Here is a 12,287-nt window from a genome sequence, read left to right on the forward strand (position 1 = left end):
ACATGTGATTCCGTCATGGGTGTTAAATGACAGCAAAGTATTTAAATAAGCGGAGTATCCTTTTTCAGATAAAAGTTAAACAGGAACCTAAACAGGAACGCATCTCGGTGTTCCATCAGAAGATAAAAGATGGAGGTCCTGCTATGTCGGTAATGATCCGGTCAATGTCAACAGTCCACATCGAGCCTTGTGCACGTTCATCGTTTTTGTCAGATGCGTATATTTTGCACATATTATAAAGACGATGAATTCGGTTAGCGTGAATTTTGACTGACGTGTCACTTGAACCAATAGAGCAGTGATTCCCAAAGTGTCATTAAAAGTCTGATTCATTTTTGCAAATATTATTAAAAAAAATTATTTTTATTGTAAAATATTTATTGCACGATTTAAAAAATAATAATAGGCCCAAGTAATAACAATATTTTAGGAAGCTTATACAGTTTATGATTGGAACGTAGCTCTCTGGTCATCATGCTAGTTTTGAATGCAGTTATGAAAAGTATGAGAATTATTATATGTCTTATGTGTACACCACAGATTAAAAGTTTTGGGCTTTATATAATAATAATAATAATATATTATTAATATATTATTTTGATAATATTATGAATAATATATTATTATATATTATTATTTTATTATATATTATTTATTATTATTTATATTAAAATGTCCCACCTTTGTACTATAAACGGTACATAGTCAAAATACTGCGTTCTCAGAGCACTTAGTATTATTATTATTATTTAAAAAAAATAATGATGATAATAATAATATTATATAATAATAAAATATTATTAATAATATTGTCAAAATAATATATTATTATCATTATTATCATCATTATTTTTTTTATAATAATAATATTATCAATTATAATATTATAATATTATCAAAATAATATAATATAGTATGATAATAATGATAATAATAAAAAATTATATAATAATAAAATATTATTAATATTGTCAAAACAATGTAATGTTATTATAATTATTATTATGTTATATATATTATATTATTTTGATAATATTATTAATAATATATTATTATTATATATAATATTATCATTATTATCATCATTATTTTACTTTATTTTATTTTACTTGTATAATATTTACTTTTATATACTAAAATAATTTGTCTACCCACCAACTATATGTGGTTTCTTAAGTTTTTATTATTTGCCCTTCTATTATTATTATTATTATATTTATTTATTACTGATTGATTGATTTTCTTTATTCTTGATTTGTTTATTTATTTTTCATCTTATTTTGTGCAGAAAAATAAAAATTAAGATATTTGAGAACAGTGGAATGTTTTATCAGAGCTTTTATTGTAGAAAATCGGAACCAAAGCACTGAAAAAGTTTGTATATTTTTCTGTTTTTAATAAATGCGTTTTTTTTTTTTTTTTTTTTTTGAAAACCTGATGCGTCCCCAGCCTTGCCCAGACCCTAGCTCCAGTGGCCCTCAGGTAAATTGAGTTTGAGACCCCTGGTTTAGGGGGTTCTAGTCTGAGAAAGCGGAATGTTTCCACCTTGTTTTTTTTTTACTTTTTTTCACACAAATACAAATTAATGTAGAACACACTCATCCAAATTCCATAGCTCCAGTGGCCCCCAGGTTAAATTGAGTTTGATACCCATGATTTAAAGCATACCAGTTGATAAATTACTGTAAAGACCGCAAAAAAAAAAACCCTCACCGAAACATGTCAGCGTCTGCCTTTTTTGAAAATCCTGTTCTTTCTTTGTCTGCCTTTCTTTCTGTCTCCCTCGATCATGCTCTGTAGAACTCCTAGCACCATCTTAGGGAGGGGAGAAAAAAAAAAAAAAAAAACGAAGGAAAGTGGGTCAGGGTGACCTATTTTTTTTTTTTTCCTCACAGTTCACGGAGGCAGAGGGTGGTGGTGGTGGTGGTGGTGTTGTCGTCAGTTAGACAAGGAGCAGGGCCTGATGGGGAGGCAGGGGCCTTGTCACTAGACGCAGCCGCTCAGAACTGGGTCAGCAACAGAAGCTACGTCTTGTAAAATGGCTTGTCATAGTGGGGAGAGAGAAAGAAAAAACCAACCATAGATTATATGCCCCAAAGCTTGAGCGTCGAGATCTCCTCCTTGGAAAAACAGTACAGTTTGCGGGAGTTCTCGGAAGTCTCTGAAGGAGTCTCTTGCCCCTCTTAGTCTCCAGTTAATGGCGTTTGATTACCGCAGTCAGACCTGACAAGCTCCCAAGCCCTCCAGCCGAGTGCACTTTTGATGCAAAGGATCTTTTCATATTTCAATTTCTCTGACACATTGCTAGCTGTTTGCTAAATTTAGCCCCCCCCCCCCCCCCCCTTCATACTAGATTTGCTTGACTTTTAGTCAGGTCAGGTTATGTACTGATGGTTCATCTGCAATGACCTCTTTGCGTATCATTTGTGTCAAACGTGATAATTTGCTTACATGAGTTCTCACAAGATAATCATTTGTTTTCCTTGATGGATAACTTCTGGTTAATTGTATCCTTCAAAGATAGCGGTAGTAAACAAAGCACATAGTATTAAACAAAGCTAGTGGTACTAAACAAAGCTAGCGTACTAAACAAAGCTAGCGGTATTAAACAAAGCTAGCGGTCTTAAACAAAGCTAGTGGTACTAAACAAAGCTAGTGGTATTAAACAAAGCTAGCGGTCTTAAACAAAGCTAGTGGTACTAAACAAAGCTAGTGGTATTAAACAAAGCAAGTGGTATTAAACAAAGCTAGTGGTACTAAACAAAGCTAGCATACTAAACAAAGCTAGTGGTATTAAACAAAGCTAGCGGTACTAAACAAAGCTAGTGGTACTAAACAAAGCTAGCTTACTAAACAAAGCTAGTGGTACTAAACAAAGCTAGCGGTATTAAACAAAGCTAGTGGTACTAAACAAAGCTAGTGGTACTAAACAAAGCTAGCGGTATTAAACAAAGCTAGCGGTATTAAACAAAGCTAGCGGTATTAAACAAAGCTAGCGGTAGTAAACAAAGCTAGCGGTATTAAACAAAGCTAGCGGTATTAAACAAAGCTAGCGGTAGTAAACAAAGCTAGCGGTACTAAACAATGCTAGCGGTATTAAACAAAGCTAGCATAGTAAACAAAGCTAGCGGTATTAAACAAAGCTAGCGGTATTAAACAAAGCTAGCGGTAGTAAACAAAGCTAGCGGTACTAAACAATGCTAGCGGTACTAAACAATGCTAGCGATACTAAACAAAGCTAGTTTTATTAAACAAAGCTAGCGGTAGTAACCAAAGCTAGCGGTAGTAACCAAAGCTAGCGGTAGTAACCAAAGCTAGCGGTATTAAACAAAGCTAGCGGTACTAAATAAAACTTGGCGGTACTAAACAAAACTTGCGGTATTAAACAAAGCTTGTGGTAGTAAACAAAAGCTAGCGGTAGTAAACAAAAGCTAGCGGTAGTAAACAAAGCTAGCGGTATTAAACAAAGTTAGCGGTAGTAACCAAAGCTAGCGGTATTAAACAAAGCTAGCGGTACTAAATAAAACTTGCGGTACTAAACAAAACTTGCGGTATTAAACAAAGCTTGCGGTAGTAAACAAAAGCTAGCGGTAGTAAACAAAAGCTAGTGGTAGTAAACAAAGCTAGTGGTAGTAAATAAAGCTAGTGGTAGTAAACAAAGCAAGTGTACTAAACAAAGCTAGCGGTACTAAACAAAAACTAGTGGTAAAAAACAACGCTAGTGGTGGTAAACAAAGCTAGCGGTACTAAACAAAGCCAGCGGTAGTAAACAAAAGCTAGCGGTATTAAACAAAGCTAGCGGTAGTAAAGAAAGCTAGCAGTAGTAAACAAAGCTTGTGGTAGTAAACAAAGCTAGTGGTACTAAACAAAGCTAGGGGTAGTAAACAAAGCTAGTGGTAGTAAACAAAGCCAGTGTTAGTAAACAAAAGCTAGTGGTAGTCAACAAAAGCTAGTGGTAAAAAACAACGCTAGTGATGGTAAACAAAGCTAGTGGTTGTAAACAAAGCTAGTGTTAGTGAACAAAAGCTAGTGTTAGTAAACAAAAGCTAGTGGTAAAAAACAACGCTAGTGGTAAAAAAACAACGCTAGTGGTGGTAAACAAAGCTAGTGGTTGTAAACAAAGCTAGTGTTAGTAAACAAAAGCTAGTGGTAAAAAACAACGCTAGTGGTAGTAAACAAAGCCAGTGTTAGTAAACAAAAGCTAGTGGTAGTCAACAAAAGCTAGTGGTAAAAAACAACGCTAGTGATGGTAAACAAAGCTAGTGGTTGTAAACAAAGCTAGTGTTAGTGAACAAAAGCTAGTGTTAGTAAACAAAAGCTAGTGGTAAAAAACAACGCTAGTGGTGGTAAACAAAGCTAGTGGTTGTAAACAAAGCTAGTGGTAGTAAACAAAGCTAGTGTTAGTAAACAAAAGCTAGTGGTAAAAAACAACGCTAGTGGTAAAAAAACAACGCTAGTGGTGGTAAACAAAGCTAGTGGTTGTAAACAAAGCTAGTGTTAGTAAACAAAAGCTAGTGGTAAAAAACAACGCTAGTGGTAAAAAACAAAGCTCGTGGTGGTAAACAAAGCTAGTGGTGGTAAACAAAGCTAGTGTTAGTAAACAAAAGCTAGTGGTAAAAAACAACGCTAGTGGTAAAAAACAAAGCTCGTGGTGGTAAACAAAGCTAGTGGTTGTAAACAAAGCTAGTGTTAGTAAACAAAAGCTAGTGGTAAAAAACAACGCTAGTGGTAAAAAAACAACGCTAGTGGTGGTAAACAAAGCTAGTAGTACTAAACAAAACTGAGAAAAGTAAAGGGGTGTTTTCCGAAAGTGTGTTGCTCACTTCGACTAGCTTAAATTTTGCCGGATTTGTCTGAACGAAATTGTAAACGTTTGGTATTTGGACAAATAAATGGCACAATCGGGATCTAAAAAGCCACTTTCTCGCCTGATTAAAAAAAAATCGCAATAAAGTGATAATTTAAATAGTTTAGAGCTAAAGTGAAATGAGCTTCAGCCATTGTGGGTTATGTAGTACGCTGTAGGGTACGCTTTATACTGTATACTGTCTGATGGATTGGGTATGCGGTATGTAGTGTGGATAGTATGAGCATGGAACTATGTAGTAGTAAGTACGCGGTTTCGAACACAGGTTTTCATCCCACCAATAATTGCCTCGGTTGTTGTACGATGCCGAGATCCCCGTACTGAGGCTTATTCTTGCGTTTGGAGCGATGCAATTTTCAAGCAGTAACGCTCACTCATGTTTCACTACGTGGAACAAATCACCCTGTAATGAATCTCTCAGGACGCCGGTGCCTCCACAACAGTCTGCTTTTCTTGGCTTCTTCAGCACTGAAGGATCGTTTTATTGTTTATCCATCGGCATCGAGTAAGAACATTACATATTTTTTTGTTGTTGTTGGGTAAGATAAAGCATATGTCTCGCTAAATGTACTGCAAAAAAAGGTCAGTAAGGATAATTCATAATGCCGCCTACAGAGAACATACTAACTCCTTATTTCTAAAATCACAAATACAAATACTTGTTGATATAGTTCATCTTCAAACAGCTAAAATAATGCATAAGGCTAAAAACAACCAATTAGCTAAAAATGTCATCCATACTATATTGACACTTACTAGGGTACCCATTATGTCATTGTATGGTCATATCATATGTGAGAAAAAATTAATAAATAATAAATAAATTTAAAAATGTAATTAAAAAAATTTGTTAAAAAAATGTAAAATTAAAAAAACATTAAAAAATAATAATAATAACACTATACTATAATATCACTATATTGACAGTTACTATGGTACCCATTATGTCATTGTATGGTCATATCACCTCCTACTTTAAGTTTTTTTTAAATAATAAAAAAAAATAAAATAAAAAGTATTTAAATAAATTAAAAAATAACAAAAATAAAAAAATATTTAAAAAATAAAATACAAAAAATTATATTAGGAAAGCAGGAAGTGAACAAATGTAACAGTATGTTGCATGCTGTATTTAGACAATATGAATGAGTACTTCGGTATGAGGTACATTATTTAAAAAACAAAAAAAACCTTAAACTGTATTATGGAAAGCAGGAAGTGAACAAATGTAACAGTTACTGATTGTAAAAGCACCAAATGGAGGCGTAGGATTTAATAAGTTTTGCTTCTTCCTACTCCTTTTGGACATGTGGAACTGTGAACTGATTATGTGATGCATTCAATTGTAATCTGAAGCATGTTCAAATGAAATAAAACCATTACCAAACCATTACCATATATGGACATAAGGTTCTTAAGCATTTGTGTCATGTCTGAGTCCCGGCATAAGGTTAATCACACTGGTTTTGCAAGAACAGCCCTATTAGGCCAAGGTGTCATACTAACAAACAACGTAATGTCCTAGCGAAGGGCTAAACGTGTCGCGGGGGATTGGATTAGCAAGACTCCGGGTTGTACACACACACACTCAACCCGCTCACTGCTGGTAAACAAAACTGTCCAATGTTATTCTTAGCCCCAGAACTTCATGCCTCTGCGTGAAAGCCCTTTAACGCAGCTAATTGAGGAGACCGCTCATGGCTCCTGTCACTCATCAACAGCATATGTGTGGTTTTTTTGTCTGCATGCGGGTACACAAGAAACCAGTCGGAACCAGCACGAATCAGTGTTTAGAGCGTTTTTTGTTTTTTTTTATTATTATTACTCTAGGGTGTCACCTCAGCACCGCCTTAAGCAGATGGTTTCCAGCGCGTCTGCGTATGACATGTGATAACATTACAGTTTGGAAAGGTCAGGCATGGAGCGAGGCGGTTTTAGGGCAGGGCCAATCTCGTTTTGCGTTCTCTCTCTCTCTCTCTCTCGCTTATCCTGCACTGTTTTTGTCTATGCATGGCGTTTTATGCTTTTAAAAAAAAGCTTTCATTGATAAAAAAAAAGGGCGGCACGGTGGTCGAGTGGTTAGCGCGCAGACCTCACAGCTAGGAGACCAGGGTTCAATTCCCACCCTCGAGTTTGCATGTTCTCCCCGTGCATGCGTGGGTTTTCTCCGGGTACTCCGGTTTCCTCTCACATTCCAAAAACATGCTAGGTTAATTAGCGACTCCAAATTGTCCATCGGTATGAATGTGAGTGTGAATGGTTGTTTGTCTATATGTGCCCTGTGATTGGCTGGCGACCAGTCCAGGGTGTACCTCGCCTCTCGCCGCAAGACAGCTGGGATAGGCTCCAGCACCCCCGCGACCCTCGTGAGGAAAAAGCGGTAGAAAATGAATGAATGTATGAATGAGTCATTTGAGTGTTAAGTTGCTGCGTGATGAATTTAGTGCTGTTAGTAATGTGTTCTTTGAAAGATGACACAGTGTGTCAGACTGTTGACCTCTTTGACAATTTTTGACTCCCAATTTTTTTGACTCCAAATTGTCCATAGGTATGAATGTGAGTGTGAATGGTTGTTTGTCTATAATGTGCCCTGTGATTGGCTGGCCACCAGTCCAGGGTGTACCCCGCCTCTCGCCGCAAGACAGCTGGGATAGGCTCCAGCACCCCCGCGACCCTCGTGAGGAAAAAGCGGTAGAAAATGAATGAATGTATGAATGAGTCATTTGAGTGTTAAGTTGCTGTGTGATGAATTTAGTGCTGTTAGTAATGTGTTCTTTGAAAGATGACACAGTGTGTCAGACTGTTGACCTCTTTGACAATTTTTGACTCCCAATTTTTTTGACTCCAAATTGTCCGTAGGTATGAATGTGAGTGTGAATGGTTGTTTGTCTATAATGTGCCCTGTGATTGGCTGGCCACCAGTCCAGGGTGTACCCCGCCTCTCGCCGCAAGACAGCTGGGATAGGCTCCAGCACCCCCGCGACCCTTGTGAGGAAAAAGCGGTAGAAAATGAATGAATGTATGAATGAGTCATTTGAGTGTTAAGTTGCTGCGTGATGAATTTAGTGCTGTTAGTAATGTGTTCTTTGAAAGATGACACAGTGTGTCAGACTGTTGACCTCTGACAATTTTTGACTCCCAATTTTTTTGACTCCAAATTGTCCATAGGTATGAATGTGAGTGTGAATGGTTGTTTGTCTATAATGTGCCCTGTGATTGGCTGGCAACCAGTCCAGGGTGTACCCCGCCTCTCGCCCCAAGACAGCTGGGATAGGCTCCAGCACCCCCGCGACCCTCATGAGGAAAAAGCGGTAGAAAATGAATGAATGAATGAATGATTAAAAAAAATGGCGTTTCTTCTCACATGGCAATGGAAAACTGGTACAGGTTCCTTGAACTTTAGTGACCCGGATTACAGTTGTAGGAAATATTTTTCCGCTGATAACAAGCCCGCCGTATGTTTTTTACGGTGAACTTAGCTCTTGTTTTAAGAGCCCACTTTGACAGTACAGAGCTAGACTTTGTACCCTTGTGTTTACTCTGGAAAATCAAAGGTCTTCATAGGGGATCCGGAACGTCATGAAAACATTGGTTTATAGAACGGAACAGGGAGGACAATACGGCTGAAATTTTATTGTACATGAATGTGAACAGGGCTGCACGGTGGTTGAGTGGTTAGCGCTCAGACCTCACAGCTAGGAGACCAGGGTTCAATTCCACTGTGTGAAGTTTGCATGTTCTCCCCCGTGCATGCGTGGGTTACTCCCACATTCCAAAAAAACATGCTAGGTTAATTAGCGACTCCAAATTGTCCATAGGTATGAATGTGAGTGTGAATGGTTGTTTGTCTATATGTGCCCTGTGATTGGCTGGCCACCAGTCCAGGGTGTACACCGGAACGTCATGAAAACATTAGTTTATAGAACGGAACAGGGAGGAAAATACGCCTGAAAATTTCTTGTACATGAACGTAAACAGGGCTGCACGGTGGTCGAGTGGTTAGCGCGTAGACCTCACAGCTAGGAAACCAGGGTTCAATTCCACTCTCGGCCATCTCTGTGTGGAGTTTGCATGTTCTCCCCGTGCATGCGTGGGTTTACTCCCACATTCCAAAAACATGCTAGGTTAGGTATGAATGTGAGTGTGAATGGTTGTTTGTCTATATGTGCCCTGTGATTGGCTGGCCACCAGCCCAATGTGCACCCCGCCTCTCGCCTGAAGACAGCTGGGATAGGCTCCAGCACCCCCGCGACCCTCGTGAGGAAAAAGTGGTAGAAAATGAATGAATGAATCATTTGAGTGTTAAGTTGTTGTGTGATGAATTCAGTGCTGTTAGTAATGTGTTCTTTGAAAGACTGTTGACCTCTTTAACAATTTTTGACTCCAATTTTTTTGACTCCAAATTGTCCATAGGTATGAATGTGAGTGTGAATGGTTGTTTGTCTATATGTGCCCTGTGATTGGCTGGCCACCAGTCCAGGGTGTACCCCGCCTCTCTCGCCCGAAGACAGCTGGGATAGGCTCCAGCACCCGGCGACTCTTGTGAGGATAAGCGGTAGAAAATGAATGAATGAACGTGAACACCTCTTGTCATGGACGGTTGGTTCGCTCCGAAAAATCACTTTTACATTGGAAACCCGACATGTGGGATGCTTTGTTTGGGTGCTCGATTCCGTCGAAGTGCAGTGCAGTGGCTTCATCCACAACTGAACTGTAGCTTCTTCCCAAATGGCTCAGTGATGATGCATAGAGTTGATCACTTTTGTTTTTGCAGCCGGTCCGAAATGTTGGAATTCTGTTCCTGTCCAATAGAGAGGTTAAAGATACAGCATCCTGATAAATCTCTTCCCAGGGGGAAACAGATAAGGACTGTCTTAGATTGAGAATGAAAGAGCTGTCAAGGGGTGGGGGGGTTGTGGGGGGGGGGTGTAAGAGGAAGACTGAGATGTCTATCAGGCATCTTTTTTTTTTTTTTTTTTTTTTGTGTTGCAGATCCAGTTCAAGGGCGCCCACAGGCGAGGCAGCTCTCGCTCTTATGTGCCAATGCTGGTGCTCAAGGTCATATGAGCCAGCCCTGTGACATTAAAGAGGAACAGGAAAGAGGACCGGGGAGGAGGGAGCGGGACATAAAACCATCAACCACAGACACGCACTTTCAAACACATACATGCAAGCGTTAAGGTGGGTAAAGTATCTTAATGTAACTCAAATATATTTATTATACGTTGCTACCATAGTAACCGGAGTACATAATAATCACATTTTAACATCACGGTTCATTTTGGGTATAGCAAGCGAACAAATACAAAACTAAAACTACGTATTTTCTGGACTATAAGTCACACTTTTTTTTCCTAGGTTGGCTGTTCCTGCGACTTATACTCCAGAGCGACTTATAAATGAAAAAAATAATTTGTTACATAAACACTGGACACTTTATTTTCCTTCCAAGAGGACGTAATGTCTGTTTTGGTCAAGTAGTTAAAATAAATTACCCGCAAAAAAAGCGACTTATAGTCCGGTGTGACTTTTTTCTACCTAATTATGCATTTTTGGCCTAGCGCGACTTATACTCCGAAGTGACTTATAGTCTAGAAAATACGGTAATCGACTGAAAAAAGAATCGTTATTGTCCAAATACCGTATTTTCTCGACTATAAGTCGCACTTTTTTTCATAGGTTGGCTGTTCCTGGGACTTATACTCCAGAGTGACTTATAAATGAAAAAAGTGTTTTGGTCAAGTAGTTTGTAAAATAAATTACCCGCAAAAAATGCGACTGTATGTTTTTTTCTACCTAATTATGTATTTTTGGCCTTGTGCGACTTATACTCCGGAGCGACTTATAGTTCAGAAAATACAACTTGCAAGTCGGATGTCTTATTCAGTAAAAAAAAAACAAGAAAACTGTAAAATTCAATTTCGGAATATGATGTGGTCTGATGTTCAAAGTGCAGTCCAGTGTTTATGGAACATAAACACTTTTTTCAATTATAAGTCGCTCTGGAGTATAAGTCGCAGGAACAGCCAACCTAGGAAAAAAATGCGACTTCTAGTCTGGAAAATACAGTATTTGGATGGTAACAATTCTTTTTTCAATCGATTAATGTATTTTTAATTAGGTAGAAAAAAACATACATAAGTCGCACTGGAGTATAAGTCGCATATTTTGCGGGTAATTTATTTTCCAAACTACTTGACCAAAACAGACATTACGTCCTCTTTTGGAAGGCAAGTTCTAGAAGTCTCTGGAGTATAAGTCGCAGGAACAGCTAGCCTAGGAAAAAAAGTACGACTTATAGTCCGGAAAATACGGTATTTGGACGATAACGATTCTTTTTTCAGTCAATTACTGTATTTTCTGAACTATAAGTCGCTCCATAAGTCGCTCCTGAGTATAAGTCGCACAAGGTCAAAAATGCATAATTAGGTAGAAAAAAACATACATAAGTCGCATATTTTGCGGGTCATTTATTTTCCAAACTACTTGACCAAAACAGACATTACGTCCTCTTTTGGAAGGCAAGTTCTAGAAGTCTCTGGAGTATAAGTCGCAGGAACAGCCAACCTATGAAAAAAAGTACGACTTATAGTCCAGAAAATACGTTATTTGGACGGTAACGATTCTTTTTTCAGTCGATTACTGTATTTTCTGGACTATAAGTCGCTCCTGAGTATAAGTCGCACAAGGCCAAAAATGCATAATTAGGTCGAAAAAAAAATACATAAGTCACACTGGAGTATAAGTCGCATATTTTGCGGGTAATTTATTTTCCAAACTACTTGACCAAAACAGACATTTCGTCCTCTTGGAAGGCAAGTTCTAGAAGTCTCTGGAGTATAAGTCGCAGGAACATCTAACCTATGAAAAAAAAGTGCGACTTATAGTCCGGAAAATACGGTATAAGCGTAAAATAGTGTGTGTGTTAAATATATATTCTGGCTCCCATGGACAGTTTTGTTTTGTTTGTAAAGTTTACCCACTCTTGGCTAACGGCATCAAGAAAAACTTGAAAATGCGATGGCTAGCTCGCTATCCGAACAACTTAGTGTATAGTTCTAGGTATATGATATATGATATGTGGTATATGGTAACGGTTGTTGCTTTTGTCTTTCCACCGTGTGGTAAATCGGTACACGTCTGTACCGGTACCGATGTATCAGTGTATCACGTAACTTGTCAGATGATCTCAGGGGCCTCCACGAAACATTGTAGCCATACCTCAGCGGGATATATTTGTATTACCTCAAGGGAGTTTCTGAAAAAATTGGTACTCAAGTATGAAGTGACGACATGCCGTCAAAGATCAAGGTTACCCTGACCTTGGACTAACTTCTAGCTCAGGGACGCGTCTGAAACGATTTAGGCTGTCAGTTGCTTGTTTACTGAGACTGACAGCATAAACTGTATCGTCTGTTCC

General features: G+C 38.2%; 1 protein-coding gene across 2 annotated transcripts in view; it reads left to right on the forward strand.

The window, feature by feature from the left end:
• Positions 1–12,287, forward strand: part of nrip1b (nuclear receptor interacting protein 1b) — a 57,063-nt gene that overhangs the window by 17,153 nt on the left and 27,623 nt on the right. Inside the window, exon 2 of one of the 2 annotated variants that reach the window (XM_058088284.2) lies at positions 9,860–10,048. The exons of the other annotated variant lie outside the window; for it this stretch is intronic. The gene's annotated coding sequence lies outside the window, so the exon portion shown is untranslated. The remainder of the gene's footprint in view (positions 1–9,859; positions 10,049–12,287) is intronic. 2 annotated transcript variants of the gene reach the window in all.

Source organism: Doryrhamphus excisus, linkage group LG21 (genome assembly GCF_037039965.1).
Source record: "Doryrhamphus excisus strain RoL-2023G ecotype Guam linkage group LG21, RoL_Dexc_Guam_v1.1, whole genome shotgun sequence".
NCBI classification, from domain to species: Eukaryota; Metazoa; Chordata; class Actinopteri; order Syngnathiformes; family Syngnathidae; genus Doryrhamphus; species Doryrhamphus excisus.